The sequence below is a fragment of the Rhinolophus sinicus genome, linkage group LG05 (genome assembly GCF_036562045.2).
Source record: "Rhinolophus sinicus isolate RSC01 linkage group LG05, ASM3656204v1, whole genome shotgun sequence".
Taxonomy (NCBI): Eukaryota; Metazoa; Chordata; class Mammalia; order Chiroptera; family Rhinolophidae; genus Rhinolophus; species Rhinolophus sinicus.
In genome coordinates this window covers 120,279,024-120,296,979 of record NC_133755.1, presented here as the reverse complement: position 1 = coordinate 120,296,979, position 17,956 = coordinate 120,279,024, and the positions used below count along the sequence as shown (strand labels likewise).

General features: G+C 38.9%; 1 long non-coding RNA gene across 2 annotated transcripts in view; it reads left to right on the top strand.

The window, feature by feature from the left end:
• The first annotated feature begins 7,260 nt into the window (after window positions 1-7,260).
• The window catches only part of LOC141571681 (uncharacterized), a 145,294-nt gene continuing 134,598 nt past the window's right edge, over window positions 7,261-17,956 (top strand). For both annotated transcript variants that reach the window (XR_012496662.1, XR_012496661.1), the window contains exon 1: window positions 7,261-7,434. This is a non-coding gene — a long non-coding RNA (uncharacterized LOC141571681). The remainder of the gene's footprint in view (window positions 7,435-17,956) is intronic.

Genomic DNA, 17,956 nt, shown 5'->3' with positions numbered 1-17,956 from the left:
ACAGGGTAATGTTGTGGGGATAAAATGAGTTAGTGTGTGTGAATAGTCAGGCCAGGGAGCGAATCTTAACCATTAAATGTTACCTTCTATGTAAATCCGAATACACATTTTCTTTTTCTCACAAAAATGATGTCCAGGTGACATCATAGTTATTGGATCAACTGACTTTTCACAAACAGAGGATAGGTGAAGGGACTTGTTTCAGAATACTTTTGTCAATAGATGTTGTCAGGTTATATCACTGGGTAATTATTAGATATTTACTATTGTATAAAATGCCGTGCTGGGGTGGACACCAGAAATATGAAATGGCCTAAAACATGGTTTGTCTCCAAGTAATTTAGAAATATGGCAAAACAAAACAAAACAAAACAAAACGGACACATAACAGCTTGTTTCCAGAGCAAGGTAGTTTACACAAAGGGTCAGTTGAAACTATAATTGTTCAGGGGGAGTTTAGCTTGTGCTGAATCCGGTGTCCAGGACTTCGTGTGTAGTACTCCATTCCATGCTACTTTTGTTAGAAAGGTGTCATCCTCCCCCATCAGGAAGATTTCCCTTACCTACTTGCCAGTCTCCTCTGGGTGCACCGGGTGAAAAATGGGGAAGGCGTTCTGTATAGGAGGAAGGGCACACACTAAGCATTGAAAACATTGAGAGCAAGAGGAGCATACACGGATTTGATTTGGGTCTGTGAAAATGTAATGTGTAGCCTGGGAAATGATGGGGATGTTGCTGAGACAGGGCAGGAAATGGAGAGCCATCAAAAGCTTTTAGGCAAGAGGTTGACATGATCAGGCTTTGCATGTTGGGAAACAATTCAATGGTAATGTGGGGGATGGAGTTCCTGGGGACAGGACTCAAGGCAGGGAAACTATTAGGGGGCTATTGTAATAGTCCAGGTGAGGAATGTTGCTGGCACCTACCCACTAGCTTAATAGTCATAGGTGTAGAGAGGAGTAAGTAGATTCATGAGCTATTATTTCAGGAGGAAAAATCTGCTGAAATTAGTGACTGGAGGTCAGGGGTGATATGAGTGATTGGGACTCATTGCAAGGCGTTACTACCTGAAGTGTAGAACATAAGAACAGGAGCAGGATTAAACTGAGTGGGAATCGTGAGTGTCAGAAGCCTGTGGGACATCCAGGTAGAGGCTGGATGTGAGTTGGGAACTGAAGGGAGAGGTCAGGACTGTAATAGAGATTTTGAAGTTACTGGCATATGTGGATGAAGTAGGCGAGGGAGCATGTGGAATGGGAAGAGTGGGGCGCCAGGATGGATGCTGGGAAACATTCATATTTAAAGGCGGGAGGAGAAGAGGACACAAAGAAGCCTGAGGGGAAAAAAAAGGTGGGGGCAGGAACCAGAGTGAAGAGGGTGGAAAGTAAATGGGAAAAAACCAGTGTGGATCACCTTTAAATAGCCTGGCTGGTAAAGTTTGGGGAAAGATAATAAGTAGAAGGGACTAGGCAGAAAGGTGGGTTTGAACAGGGAGGTTTGAACAGGAAAGCCACAGGAGTCCTGCTTGAATGTTCCAGGCATGGGGTTGTGGCTGCTTGAACCTGCGTGATGACAGAAAATAGGAGAGCAGAAAAACACAACAGGGAAATTAGGAAGGAGGGCTCTCCAAGGCTGGGAGAGTGGGCAAATGGTGACGCTCTTGTCACGTAGAGGGTTGTCTTCAGTTAAACTGTTTCCAGGAACACGTGTTTCTAGGTTGACTATGGTATGAAAATTATAGAACAGGATGTGGTGATAGTATTTTTTAAAAATCAGATTTTGTTTGTATGTACTAGCAAAAAGTGTTAGAATGATTTTCCTTGGGCACTCACTTTTTATTTAAATGTGCTGAGATTGCACCTTAAAAGTGACAAATCAATATAATGCCTCTTTGTATCTCCTGATTGGAGGGCAAACAGTATAATGTTTAAGCTCCCAGACGCTATTAGTTTCCACTTGTTTAAAAAAATGGGGGCAAACAGAATACCCTCCTGAAGATACTGTTTTGATGATTAAAATGAGATCAATATACACATAAGCATTGTGGTTGGCATGTAACAAGCACAGAAGAAAAGGCTAGCTGTTATTTTCGTTCCTTTTTTGACAGTTACTCTTGCTGGTGGCTTTTATGCAAATTGAAATTTATTAAACAGGGCTTCAGTAATTTAAACCTTATGATAATTCTAAATATGCTTATATTTACTTCTGCGCTATTAGTAAGAAGGAGATATTATTAGTAAAATAAAATTTGCAGACATCATTAAGAGGAAATATTTACCTACTTAAGAAATCTGCTCTTTCATCATTTTAGGAAGTCTCTTCACACACACGATTCAATTCTGCGTAAACTAAAACTAATAGGCAGACAATTTGGACATATTACAAATTATCCAAATCTGTTGTTGAGCTAAATAACATTTAACCCAATGAAGCCACAGGGGACTTAGCCTTAAAATTGTATTTGTTCTTGTATATGCTACAGCAGAAAAATTGTACTGAATTCAGAAAATACTTCTCTCCAATAGTTCTGAGTTACTGAGGGGTTTTGATAATTTTAAATTTATTTTTGCATTTGTGATTATATTGCTGAGATTAAGAGGGGCTTTATCTTATGTTCCTTCTGAAATATGGTGTTCTTTTGGGCCGTGTTATGCACATGGTAGGTATTCAATAAATTATACTAGTATGCATGCAGGAATAAAATAAAATTTTTGTAATTATTTCTGAAATTGGTTCATTGGTTCATTAATTCATGCAATGATCATTGGAACATTTTAGTATTTATTTTAGTCATCTATTGCCTGCATGGGAAGATATCTCATTCAATTAGTGGTTTGATTTTCTTCTGGAACCTGTACCTACAGATTATTTGCCTTTCTTTCCCAGAGAATAGACTTCCTCTATGGATAGAGTTCCTGGAAATTTGATGCTTCGCATCAGGCTGTGGTTATATCTATGAGCAACATGAGTTAGGTTTGTCTTCTCATGGAGGATTGGAGTTTGATAGCAAGAAGTATTCATTTACCAATCTCATTTCCTCCACAAAACTCAGTGAGATATGATGTTTTAAGGTCATCCTGAAATACCCTGAGATTTGTAGCAACCTTGAAAGAAAATTGCTTTCTCAGAAGATTTTTCTATTGCTTAGTGATTTCTTTTTTCACAACTGTAGCGTTGGCCTACATTGTATTCAAATGAAAAAGAGACAAGTTTGGGCTTCCTGTGCCAGGGTACCTCCCAGAAGCTCACTTGTAAATAAGAAAATGCCAGACCGTTCATTGTCCAGAGTAAATTTCAGGCCTACAGTACTTGAGTTAAATCAAAGGAAGAAATTATATAATCTTTCACTTTCATTCTAGGTGCTATTGTTCATTCTGGAACAAGGATCTGGAACAAGGTCATTTCTTCCGCCTGACGATTTCTGTTTCCTTTCTTTGGAGAAAAGGAATGCTTTTTCAGAAGCAAGTCTGAAATGATTCCAGCATAGTCGGTGGGGTCTAATTTGGTTGGAGGCTGAGGTTCATGTTTTAGGAAAGGGTCAGGACTAGGCTAGAAGATCTCCAAAATTCCAAAGTCCCATCTAGGCAATGTTTTGGGTCTTTTTTCCTCAGATCTTCTCTAAAATATGAATTTCATTAGGTTGCACTGCATTTATTAGATAGTCTATATTGCTTACAGCACTTCACTAAATCCAATAGCTTATGTATATCTATGCCTTTGCATCTAGCAATTAGTGAAATGACATGAACCTCAGTGCTGAAATCAGATAAGTCCAGGTCTTCCCAGACACTGTTTCAGTTTCTCCATTTAAAAATCTACATTGAAAAATGAGCAGTGCTTACTAAGAGCAAAACAACAAAACCTTTTTTGGAGCTGATGCTTGGTGAGACTTAACAAAAGAAAGGAATTCTGCAATAGATCCTCTGGTTATAAAGCTAAGAAGCCACTAAAGTTAGCATTATAAACAATATGCAATTAAAAATGCTCTTGGTAAATCGTTTTTTCTTAAGCATATTATGGATTTCTCAGTTGCTCTTTCTTTCACATCTACTTCATCTGTTCATCAAGGTTTCAAATTCCCTTCGTAACCACATAAAACCTTTATTTCCCAATTATAGGTAAGATTTCAAATGCAAGTAGAGTGTGGGGATTGAGCAATTCAAAGTTACACTAAACTATAAATGGCTAACACCAGAATCTTACCCCAAAGCAGGGATTTTTTGCTCCTCACCTGGAGGGCGGAAACTGGTCTGTTCTAGAAGCAGGCATAAGGCAAATTGGATCTGTTGTTCTCCATGTCTTCTCTTTCTGTGTGACTCTGTTTATGTCTTGAATCAACAGACTGACTCTATATATCACCAAGACCACAGTCATCACTTCTGCATGTTATCTCTTGGCTTTTAGATAGTGTGTGGAATTTGGAATAAATTATAACTCAGGCTGTTTTGTCATCGATTAAAAACATATGATTTGAAACAAACATACCTTTAGGAAACATTTGGAACTTGTTATCTTCTTTGTAAGCATTTTTTTTTTTTTTTTTTTTTTTTTTTAGAAGACAATTGTATGGAATGCTAATGCTCTGAGTGACCTAAGAGAGAGCAGTAAGAGGCTTAATGCTTTTCTTTCCTCACAGCTTTCCTGGCCAGTGCCTGTGATCTGAATGATTGGCAAGCTCCATAGTTCTCGGGAAAACAAATGACCTCATAGGTGGAGCGGCTCCACGTTAGGAAGTGCAAGAGTTATGAAATGGTCACAGGAGGGAAAGAAGTGTGTCTGCATTTGGATGGCAACCTTTCATTTCTAAGGGTCTTGCTAATAAAGGCCTTTCCTATAGTCCTGGAGAGACATCCTGGTCTCTCTTTCCCCCTCTCCTCTTGTTTAATTCTTCTTCTTCTTCTTCTTTTTTTTTTTTGATGTGGATTTTTGGCAGCACCTCCAAGTCATGTGATATGCTTGAGTCTACCAGGTGAGAATGCCTTTTGGCCAGTACTTGATTCCAGGAAGCTGAACTTGCAGATTCCTGGCTCTTTGAGAACATTCATTCCCATAGCCCCCTCAGTGGTTTGTAGCCATTTGTCTGTGTTGAAGTGATGCATATTGTTTCTGATATTGTTATAGGAATTCAATAAGAGTTTAACTAGTACACCCTTTACATCTTTTTCTCATACATTCAGGAAGCTGTAGATGAGGGGGAGAGGTGGAGACCTTGCCCTGGGGAAGGCCTTGTTCTGTGATGGGCCTCAGGCCAGGAAGGAGAGGTCTCAGCACATCTGGTCAGCCCTGACAGAATCATTTTTCTTCTCTACCCTTGTCTGGGTGGCCTCTAGCAACCTAGATTCAGTTCCTATCTTTTGGGTGTCTGTTCCTTTTGGCTCAGAAGAGTGTAAACAGAGAAGACTCTTCTTCCTCTATCTTTCTAGTTTTGACTTCCAAGCCTATTCTGATGATTTTCCCCTTTAAAATAGACTTTATTTTTTAGAGCAGGTTCACAGAAAAATTAAGGAGAAGGTACAGAAATTTCCCACATGCTCCCTGTCCCTCTGCATACAACTTCCCCCATTATCAACATCTTACACCATAGAAGTGCTTTTGTTACAATTGGAACCTACATTGACACATCATTATCTCCCAGAATCCATAGTGTAAATTGGGGTTCACTCTTGCTGTGTATTCTGTGTGTTTGAACAAATGTATGATGGCATGTAGCTACCATTGTCATCTCATTTTGAATAGTTTCAATGCCCTAAAAATCCCCTATGTTCTGCCTATTCATTCCTCCCTCCCCCCAACCCCTGGCAGCCACTGATCCTTTTACTGTCTCCATAGCTTTGCTTTTTCCAGCAAGTCATAGCTGCGTACTATCATACAGTATGTACCCTTTTCAGACTGGCTTTTTTCACTTAGCAATGTGCTTTTAAGATTCCTCCATGTCTATTCATGGATCAATAACTTATTTCTTTTTTAAGGATTTTTATTAAAAATATAGCTAACATGCAATATTATATTAGTTTCAAGGGTACACCATAGTTATTCAACATTTATATACCTAAGGAAGTGATCACCATGATAAGTCCAGCAACCACCTGACACTGTACCATGCTCTCACAATATTATTGACTATATTCCCCATGCTGTACGTTACATCCCCATGACTTATTTGTTGAGCCCTCCCACACATGGCTAAATCTGAATCTGATTGGCTGGTGTGCTTTGCTGTGACCCTGCTCCACCCAACTCCCCCAATGCTGGAGCACTTTTTCCCCAGCAGCCAGCCCCCCCCCACCCACATTTCACTCTTTCCTGGAAAACTTTCTGAGTCCAGCAGGACACAGATGGGCAGTGACTGTCCTCAGTGTACTGTAAGACTTTTGCCAAGTCACTCCAGGCTCAACACTGGTACCAAACCAGAATCTACATTAACCTGGTGACCACAATTCTCCCCACTCTAGTGACCCCCTGACACCTTCCCTTATCACACAAGGCTTTATCAGGAGCTGAACCTTAAGGGAGCTGGCAGGTGGTGCCTGCCTGCCAGCTGCTTGGAAGGAGGACCTCATACAGGGAAAATGGTGACTCTCCTCCAGCCCTCCCTATGAAGCCACACACCTCAGTCTACCCCAGCCTTGTATGCTTCTGCCTCCCCCTGAGTCACCTTCCCTCTACCTGAGCCCAGAGTGAGTGTCTATGAGCAAGTGAGTCTGTACGCGGTCTCTTTAGGGGGACGTCTGGGTTTCCTCTGGCCTCTTCCTGGCACAGGTATTATGGGCTCGGGAGCCTGGTGTGGGGCTGAGGTCCCTCATTCCTCCAGGGAGAGCCTCTGTAGCTGAGATATTCTTCCTGATTCTCAACTGTCACATGAAAGTTTAGGGCCCATTCTACATCTCTGCCTTTCCTACCAGTCTCTATGTGGCTTCTTTATATTTTTAGTTATAGGAATTCTGTTTGGCTAGATTTCAGATGGTGCTCCAGGTTTATTGTTTATAATTTAGTTGTAATTTTAATGTGTTCATGGGACGATGCAGGTACAGTGTTTATTCCACCATCTTGGATCTCTCTACTTGTGTCTTTTATCAGCTTATTTCCTTTTAGCACTGAAAAATATTCCATTGTTTTGATGTAATGCATTTTGTTTATCCATTCACCTCTTGAAGGATATCTTGGTTGCTTCCAAGTTTTGGCAATTACAAATAAAGCTGCTATGAACATTGTTGTGCAGTTTTTTTGTGTGGACATAAATTTTCAACTCTTTTGGGTAAATATTGAGGAGTGTGATTGTTGAACTGTATGGTAAGAGTATATTTAGCCAAACTGTCTCCTAAAGTGGCTGTACCATTTTGTCTTCCCACCAGGAATGAATGAGAGTCCCTGTTGCTCCACATTCTCTTCAGCACTCGGTAATGTCAGCCTTCTGGATTTGGACCATTCAAATAGGTATGTGGCAGTATCACATTATTGTTTTAATTTGCAACTCCCTAATGACATTTGATGTGGAGCTTCTTTTCATATGGTTATTTGCCCTCTGTATAGCTTTTTTTGGCAAAGTGTTTGTTCAGATCTTTGGCCCATTTGAAAAATCAAATTGTTCACTTTTTTATTGTTCAGTTTTAAGAGTTCTTGTTATATTTTGAATAATAGTCCTTTATAAGATTTTTTTTTTTTTGCAAATATTTTTGCTCTCTCTGTGTCTTGTCTTCTCATTCTCTTGATGGTGTCTTTTGCAAAGCAGAATTTTAAAATTTTAATGAAGTCCAGTTTATCAAATATTTCTTTTGTGGATTATGTCTTTGGTGTTGTATCTAAAAAGTCATCACCATACCCAAGGTCATCTAAATTTTCTTTTGTTATCTTCTAGGAGTTTTATATTTAGTCTATTATCCATTTCAAATTAATTTTTGTGAAAGGTGTAGCCTCAGTGTCTAAATTTATTTATTTATTTATTTACTTATTTACATGTGTATGTCCAGCTGTTCTAGCACCATTTGTTATAAAGACCATCTTTTCTCTATTGTACTCTCTTTGCTCTTTTGTTAAAGTTCAGTTGACTATATTTATGTGAGTCTATTTCTAGGTTATTTATTCTGCTCTATGGATCTACATGTCTGTTCTTTTGCCAGCACCACACTGTCCTGATTACTATAGCGTTATAGTAAATCTTGAAGTTTGGTAGTATTAGTCCTCCAATTTTCTTCTCCTTCAATATTGTGTTGGGTATTCTGGGTCTTTTGCCTTCCCATATAAACTTTAATCAGTTTGTCAACATCCAAAAAATAACTTGCTGGGATTTTAACTGCATCTATAGATCCACTAAATCTATATAAGTATCGTGTGTTAACTGATTGCGCCACTGGAGCTTCAGATCTACTAAATCTATAGATCAAGTTAGGAAGAACTGGCATCTTGACAATATTAATACTGATTTTTTTTAAACTTCAGATTTGTTCAGCCAGGCCCAATCTCATTTATACCTTATAATAACCCTATGAGATCAGAAAACTGCAGAAATTCGGGCTCAGAGAAGCTGGGTAATTAGTTCAAGGTTACCAGATGGGAAATGAGAGAGACAGGATTTGAATGCAGATCTGTCAGGCCCAGTGTCTCTGAGCCAGTTTCCAAGGCAGTATGTGGAGTATTTCAGGGAGTAAGCTCTGGTATCAAACTAGCAGGGCTTAAACCTTGGCTCTGGCACTTGCTGGGTAAGTGACTAACATGTAGTATAACTTCTTTTGCTTCAGTTTCCTCATTTATAAAAGAGAGATGATAATGATAGTACCTGGTTCATAGAATTGTCTGAGGAGTTACTGCAGTTGGTCATATGTAGTGATGCGAATGGTAACTGGCACATAGTAAATGCTTAATAAGTTCTAGCCACTACTAGTATGCCCACTTCCTATTGGTCATGATGCCCTTTGGAGCCTGGGCCTTGGCATTTGGGCAGTGCAGTCTAAGTGTTGTAGAAAGGATGGTGGCCATCTAGCATTTCTGGAAGAATGCCTGCTCATCTGTTCAAAGAGAGCTTTGAACCTGGTAGAGGTGAGCCATGGGATGAAGCAATATTTTTCATTCCAAAGTCTTTCATTTGAAAGCCTTAAAATGAAAATATATCTTCAAAAGACAAATATTATCTTACAGTTTCTCTAAGGTATAGATGACTTATATGGCAAATATTTTCCTGGGTACAAAAGATTATGTACCGGGACTTGGGACTTGGGACAGAACAGAAAAGGAAACAAATGCTGAAATTGGGAACCAAAGACACTGATGACAATCTTCATTACTAAATATGTAAGAGAAACATCATTAACAAAACTACATGTGGTGCTATTTCTATGTCTAGACCAATGTCTCTCAACCTGTTTTTTATTGTCATGTCTTTAAGGAGAAAACTAAATTTTAATCAATAAAATAAAATAAAATTAAAATGAATTTAATTTCTCCCTAATGAGAGGATTCAAAAATTAAATACTAAGAAATAATATTTTGTCACAAATATTATTGTCATAACTAATATTACAAACAATTGTAATATCTAAGATTTTTTTAATATCCCTCCCCCTACCCTTGAACCAGTTACTACCCCCTTGGTGGTGATAAAGCCCCACGATGAGAAGGCAAATCTGGACTATACTTGCTTCATCTCTCACATGAATTACTGTGATAGACTCATAACTGGGCTTGATGACTTTGAAACTTTTAAATTGATCCATAGACCAATATACTTTTGATGGAGCTTTATTTTTGGTTTGAGACTGGTGGGAGAGGATGAATTTTGGGATCCTCCTTGACATTTTCTTGCCACTGTGTTCCTGGTTGGACCTTATTCTTGGATTGAGTATTGTAGCCATTAGTTTGTCATGAGGTTGTGTTTAACTACCGTAGTATCTTATTTTAGGCCTCAGTCAAGGGGCTGCTTGGTGTTTAATTCCTCTGGCTTCTCAGGACCCTTTCTATAATAGCCAAGTCTGCCACTTTGCTCACCTCCCCATCTACACGTACCATCACTCTCTCCATGGTTTCTTTTTAGTGCTTTTCTACCTATTCAGAAAGCCCTTTGTGTCTTTTTAGCCAACATGAACACTTGTCTTCCATTAACATCCAGCTCAAGAATCATTTCTTGTGTTACCCTGTTTCCCCGAAAATAAGACCTAGCTGGACAATCAGTTCTAATGTGTCTTTTGGAGCAAAAATTAATATAAGACCTGGTCTCATGTTATATTATATTATATGAGATCCGGTCTTATAGAAAAATAAGACTGGGTGTTATATTAATTTTTGGTCCAAAAGACATATTAGAAGTGATTGTCCGGCTAGGTCTTATTTTCGGGGAAACACGGTACTCAGCCCCATATTCACCTTTTAGTTTTTAACAGGTCAGCTGTCCTTAGTCTGTGCCACACAATCTCACCCTGAGTAATATGAGAATGTGTGTGTGTGTGTGTGTGTATGAGTGCATGTATGTGTTTTCTTTCTAGTTCACATAGGTGCTTGTGGCTGTACAACTGACTATAAATTCTTTGTTGAAAGGGACAGCTTTTTTTTCTCTTCAGTGGGAATTCTAAGATCTGTACTGAGCACACAGAAGATACTCAGGAAATACTTCTACTCTTGGAAACTCCAGTATCCATGAGCCAATCATTCACGTGGGGAATCATCAAGGAAGCTTCACATTCATCTTTTATTGCTGTATTTAAGCTGCCAGTTATAGGTGGGAGGTTGGACTAGCTTAATGTCTCCTAGACTTTGGATTCCATTGACAAAAAGAACCTGAAAAACCATAGTTTTGGGTATAGAATAGAATTGCTAACTTTTTTATTTTGCCAACTATAGACAAAATACTAGCAACAATCTTTTACAGTTATATCGTTTCAATAAAGAAAGGACATTTACACACCAAAAGAATAGAAATGACATAAACTTAAAATTATACATTTCTTTAAATTGAATAAATTTAACTTTATGAAAAATTCAGTGTAGTTTCCTTATTGTTTCTAATTTTCCCACCCATGAGTAAAAATTGGCATGCACTAGCAGTTTTTCAAGGGTAAAGTAATCAGATCCATTCTTATTCTGTTCTTTCTAATATCTCTTCCTTACTTATTCTGGAAGTAGCCCAATGGCCCCAAAATAACATTTAAAAATCAATTACAATGGCAAATAAAATTATTTTAAAATTGAAATCCAGTATCCTGACCATTTCCCTGTTCATATTACTACATATAGTTGAAAGTCAAGTAGAGAAGGTGCTCTAGTGCTAATATCAAATTGACTTTTGGAATCAAATTCAATTTTGGATCACCTGTGCCATAATTTATTGTGGCCTTTTCTTGTTTAATCTAAAGACCTTTGTTAAACAATGATAAAATGAATATCAATATTTGTAACAGTTGACATTTTGTCCAAAAATTTAATTTATGAAAACTGAGTATACCAAATTTCATTCTGAAGATTAGACGGAAGCAGCTATTTGTCTGTGTTTCTGTGTCATTGGTGCTGAGACCTCAGAGTAGCAAGTGTCCTGGAGAAAATGGAAGCCAAAGGCAGGATAAATTCTTGCCCAGAGGATGAAACATCAACTCTGATGTCCTCAAAGGGAAGATGTTGGATTACAAAGTTACCACAGAGATTTTGTATATTAGTTTAGGTCAGCGAGGTACACAAAGCAGGAGTTGGAACCTGTGGTCACCTGTCTTCCCACTTAGATTTCTGGAGCCAGCTGTGGTCTCTGAGATTTTACATCCCACTTGATTTGTGAAATACACAACACTCCTCATGGACTGCTCTGTGTGTGTAACGTTTCTATATTCTACATGTGAGAAGTTTCAGGGGAAAGATATTTATTTCTCTTCTAGGTGGGTTGTATGTGATCAAGCCATCAGAAGTAACATTCCCTTTGTGCGAGGTCGTTATAAACTTCTGAACACTTTTGTGGGTACTCCTGAGGCTTAGTTCCATGCCCCCAGCTCAGACGCCTCCCTGTCCTGGGGAGTTTTATTGAATAATTGAATTAGTCCTCCATGATTCAGAAATTCTTTAAGTATTTTGAGTAATTTTGAGGAAAAATATGATGGTCGAAGAAGTGCATTCTGGTTCAGATTCCTTGCTACCTCTTATTCTCTATGATTAATTCTCTGTGACAGTTTTCTCATCTGTAAAAATGGAATAATAATATAAGCATCGTCTGGGCTGGTGTGAAGTCTTTGCTGTCATTCAGGAGTACCCCGCTACAGAAGCTCTGCCATCACTGACATGTGGCCCTGAAGCTGGTGGTGCTTGTCTCATCCCGGTTAGCTGGAAGGTGAGGAGCATGGAAGTTTTCATCGAGTGAGGCTTGGAAGTGGCTCATACCATTTACATGCATATTCCATGGACTAGAACTCATCACAGGGCCACATGTAAACAAACTGCAATGGAGGCTGCTAATGGGGATTAGCTGTGTTCTCAGGGAGAAGAATAAAACAATGAGGACTTTGGTAAAGATTGAGCAGTCTCTAATACCAAATACAATAGCACTTAAGAGGATGTTTTTGTTACTTTGACCTCTCAGCTTAATATACTTTGTATGCTCAGAAAAGATTCATTCATTCATTTATCCATGCCACACATATTTGTTAAGACCTACTATGTGCCACTCATTCTACTAGGTTCTGATAGCTAAACTGGAGATGGTTTTGATTTTTTTTTTTCTTTTGTGGCAAAAGAGAAAAATCCCCAAATTTCAAAACATATATGTGTTACGTTGCATCATAACCTGTAATTGAAAGCAGAAGTCATGCAAAACCCTGTTTCTTTGCATCAGTCTTATACATCTTCCAGATCTCCTTTCTAACTTGGCAGAGTTCTGACTGAGCACATAGTAAGCATTTAAATATATCTGTTGATTAACTGTGTATTTATTTGATCAAGGAACAAGTGTGCCTGAAACCCATTAATAAATATGACTCACTCTCTCCAATATGTTGCCTAAAAGGATTTGAATTCTAAGAGAATATTTTGTTTTTTATTGGGGATTTTGGCTAAATTCATTGACCACTTCATTTAGTGCTGTGTAGACAGAACCTTTAGTTCTTGGGGTAATAGATCTTATGGGACCAATTATGTTTTATCCAGGAAAATAAATTCCCCTACTCTGAATGAGATCTGATTTTCATTAGATAGGTTTGCTACAAGATTACTTAGTGAAAGTAACGTCCAGAAGCTTCTGACTCAATTCAGATTTAGCTTCTTCTCATCCATGTTCATCCCTTTGGTGCTGGCGTCTGAAAGCAGGCTGGAGTTCTATTTGGGAAGCTACCATTAACACAACTTGGACCAAAGCGTAGCTCTCTATGGAAAATGAAAGGGTGCTTGAGCATGGCTTTCCTCAGAAGAATAAATTAAGGATTAATACTGCATTTCAACTAGAGTTGGCCATTGATTATTCCTTGCACCATGACTTCTCAAATAACATAATCCTTGGGTGAATCACAAAATAAAAGGAAGGAAGAAAAGAACTAGACCAGCTCTGGGGGGCAAGTTGCATGGGAAAACATGCTGAACTACCTAAAGCATTTTTTAGTTAGCCACAGTGGAGCAAACACTAAATTAACTAAGCTTTGGGCTCAAGACACCTTGATGCAGCTAGAGTTTTTTTGGGCGGATGAATAGCTTTAATTTTGTCTAAAGAAGACTATTATATACACATCTGTTGGTGGTTAACAGATCTTCAACATGTCTAAAAGACTGAAAATATTGTGTATTTAAGGAACATAACTTTGGATTCTCTGCTCTTTCATGAATTCAGTGGTAGAAAAGAAAACTTATTAGCAATGGGTCTTCCAGATTTACTTATGAGAACTTTTAGAACTAGTCTAAGAAAAAATTTCCATCAACCTTCATAGCATGTGGAGTGAACCCAAGCATCTAAGGACACTTTGAATATGCCCTCAGCCTAGGCACTATGTAAGCACAAGAGTATGCTTGTAATAATTGTGCAAAGTTGTTGAGCTTCGATGGCTCTCAATTCTGTACCACACCCTTCCTCTTCTCATTTAGGTAATCATCTTTTTAGCAGATCTTATAGGGAATTAAAGCTGGGAAGAAACTTGTGTATGGACTGGAAGTGGGAATGGGTGGTGACTCAGGATGTCTTCCCTGGAAAGGCTGATTGTCAGAGCAAAGAATGATCAGAAACAGTTTTTATAACTGCTGGGCTGTTGTTGCTTCCAGTTACCTTGTAAAACATCATGCTGTTGCTTGTAGCCCAGTTGAGGGTTTTGGACACTGGAGGGTCCTTGGAGGAGATGCAGTGGTTCTCAATGCTGGCTGCCTGTTCCAATAAATATGCCAATACTTGATTCAGTTGAATAGGGTTGGGGCCGACCCATGTGTATTTTAAAATGGTCCTAAGGTGATGACTGTGCAGTCAGCATTGAAAACCATGAGACAGGCCCCAGGGGACAGTCATACTCTAGACAAATTGCTTTTTCCTATAATCACCTGCAGTTTGTCTTTTCTAAAACTCAGTTGAAATTTTCTGCCATTATCACTGACTCTCCCACTAGTAGATATTTGTGGAATAGATAGCACATTATTCTTTTAATACTAGATACTAACCAGGGATAGTTATTAACAGCATTTTCAGTTGATCTAAATTGCTTGTAAGGGTGCCACTTCCACGACTCAATTAGCTGGAATAAATCACACTGGCTGCTGATAACACTAGGTTAACTTCTCTCTGATGCTTTGACTTATTTTATGGTTTAGTTGGTTTACTGTCAGTCAGTGATAGGAGAAACAAATTTTTGTGTGCGTTATACTTGGTGTATAATAGTAAAATCTGACACGTAGACTTCAGTGATTCTACAGTGAAAATATCCAAACCACATCTCTACCTAACCCTTTCCCAGTTTGCACCCCCATTCCTTTTAGGCTGATTGTACATTGCTGCTTATACACGTATGATTGAGTCTATGTAAACCATAGTTTGTGAATGAAGTTGGAATGGTTTCCTGTGCAGTGACAAATTGGCTTACTGATCTAACCCTGCATTTTTGCACTAGGTTATAGTTTTAGCTTATAGTCTTCTAGTCTTAGTTTCCTATAGACTAACTTAAGTCTTCGCTCATTATATGGAGAGCCCTTTCTTTGCTGAAGTTAGGGAAATATCCTTAAGAAAAGTTGTGCACATCAACAATCTGCAGTACATGGATAGGTTGGGGACCTATTATTTGCTTTGTCAAAGGGATTATCATCAGCTTTCTTTAGGGATCCAATTTAGGTAGGTGTTTAAGGTGGGTCAAACCTACTCAGAAGAATACATAGCTTATTGATTCTGTTCCACAAAGAGCCCCTTGTGGCATTCCATGAAAAACTTTAATGCAATTTTGCATAAAACAGCAAAGGCTCGTAAGAATATTTATCATGATTAGTAGGAGAGAAATCCTTGTCTGGTATCTATTTTTCTGAAGACAACACACCCAGAAAGGCTGGAGATGGCAGAAAGAAAACCTAGATAGAATAGGGAGTATCAGAGATGGCACTAGACAGGACCAGCGAGACAACCCGGAGCTGGTGCTACCACTTGCTCCATCTGTGAAATGGATTGGCTGTGATAAATTATGCTTCAGATAATTCCCAGTCCTAACAGCCTAAGTTTTTGTTCATTACCCTGTATTACATATTTCTTTTTTGTGTATCAGATGATTGCCTCATCATGCTTAGGACAAGCATTTATACAGTATTAAGTGCCAATGGCATTTAGCGCAGCACTTCTCATTTTCCTTATTAAGCTTACTGCTGGTTTTTAAAAGATTGACTATTATTATTATTTTTTAAATAAAAGCATGCTTCTTGCTGTTTTCTTAGGATACCTTAGGATGTGTAGGTGGCTGAGTGATGTAGAGGGAGAATATAGCACAGGGGAATTTTAAACGGATAAGAGACTTAGTGAGAAGTGGGGGTGGGAGATGCCTATGAAAGGACATGGAAACGTGTTGAGGAAGGTAGGAGTGAGAGAGGTTTTATTTAAAGGTTTCGTTCCTTGTCTCTTTTGCAGCTGACATCCACACAGATGCCAAATCTGTATGATTATTTTTAAGGAAAAGTTTATGAATTGTGGTTGTTACTTTGAAGCTTTACCCAACCGTTTGAAAATAAAGATTACTGAGAACAAATCTCCTAGAAGTGAATCTGCCTGAGTCCAAGTGTCAACTTGTGCCAACTGTCCAGGCTGTAACTTTGGGCTGATGTCAGATTGGCGCTTAGAGCATGAACAAAGGTTTCTGTTTTTCCTAATCCCGTTCTGGCCCTCCTGGGTTTTACCAAAGCCAAATTCAAGGAGGTCTCTGGGGGATGTGGCTCCAGAGCTGGCATGAATGAGGAATCCTTTGCAGTTTCTGTGGGGTTTTCCTATGGTTTCCACTCCATGGAGTCCAGGGTGAGACCTTGGCTCCTCATGAAGTAGCAGGTAAGAAAGGAGGTCAGCTAGAAACAGGCACAGGACTAGTGACACCACTCAGAGAGCATGTCTGGGACACATCATCAGAAATTGTATTAGGGTTGTATTAATAATTTTCACAAAACTGGAAAATGCTATGTTACAATGAGGTAGTCTGTCCTTTGGCTTTATTTTTTTTAATGTACTACTTTATACATGACTTTTTTGATCACTTTGTTTTACTTTAATAAAACATTAAAACCACTGGATATGCTTACAGGTTAGGGGAGTTGGGACTAACTCAAGGAATACCTTAATTTTTGTGTGCTATTTTTTTCCTTCCCTTTTGTTCACTGACTATATCCTTGGGTCAGACATCCTTCTTTCAGGTGCCTGGTGGCTTCTGATACTCTGGACCCTTCACTGTCACTCACTGGAGCAGTGTGTCATACTCCTCAGCTCTTTGATTCTCACCTTCAGTCCTTCTGCCACTTATTAAACTGTCAGCACAATGTGCTGTTTCCTCAGAGCTTGTTAAGATAACGGGCCAATCCTGTACGTTAATTCAGTATATATGGAAAAATTATCTGAAAGGACTTACCTTTTAGCCTGGGCCTGCAAAATGTTTCTTTAAAGGGCTTGATAGTGACTATTTCAGGCTTGGTGGGCTATGAGGTCTCTGTCGCAAGTGCTTAACTCTGCCATTGTTGTGAAAAAGTAGCCACAGACAATACCTACACAAATGTGCATAACTGTGTTCCCATTAGCCATTACTCATGGCACAATGGACCACGAATTTCATATAATTTTCACTTGTTGGAGAATATTTTTATACTTTTGAATTTCTGAACCTTTTACAAATATGGAAACCACTCTTACCTCATGGACCACACAAAAATATATGTCAGGTTGGATTTGGCCCAGGGGCGACAGTTTACTGACCCCAGGCTAAAAGGTAAGTCCTTTCAGATAATTTTTCCATATATACTGAAATATTAAATTTCTTTAACAAAAGAAGTAATTAGCAGCTACAGACATTGTGTGCATGAAGGACGGGGGAAAGCTTTCAATAGCTCTCAGTCACAGCTCAGAGGTGACTGACTGCCTGTCTGTCTTGCTTCCTTAAGACCAGCTCTGGAAAGAGCCCCATTATTCAAGTGCATCTGGTCAGCCCCATATAAATAAGCTCCACTGTTTCACTGAATAAAAACCCACACTTCTTATTTAGCGTTTAGAAAACGGAAGGCTTTGATTTATAGTGAGTCAGTCATGAAACCTATGGATTTGTCTTTGGAAATCCTGAAGCTTTTTCCCATTTCTCCAGTCCTGCTGTCTGGCTGTCAGCACTTGTTCAGAGTAAACCACCTTCCTTGTTTCCTTCTTTTTTTAGGGTTTGCCAACTTTGGGAGTCTGTAACAACCTTAAAAATCCTAGTGGCTTAATAAGTAAAGGTTTGTTGCAGTTCAATGCAGATTGGGGGCAATGGGTTGGTGGGGTGCAAGTTGGGGGAGATGTCTCTGCTCCATTCAGTTGCTCAGGGAC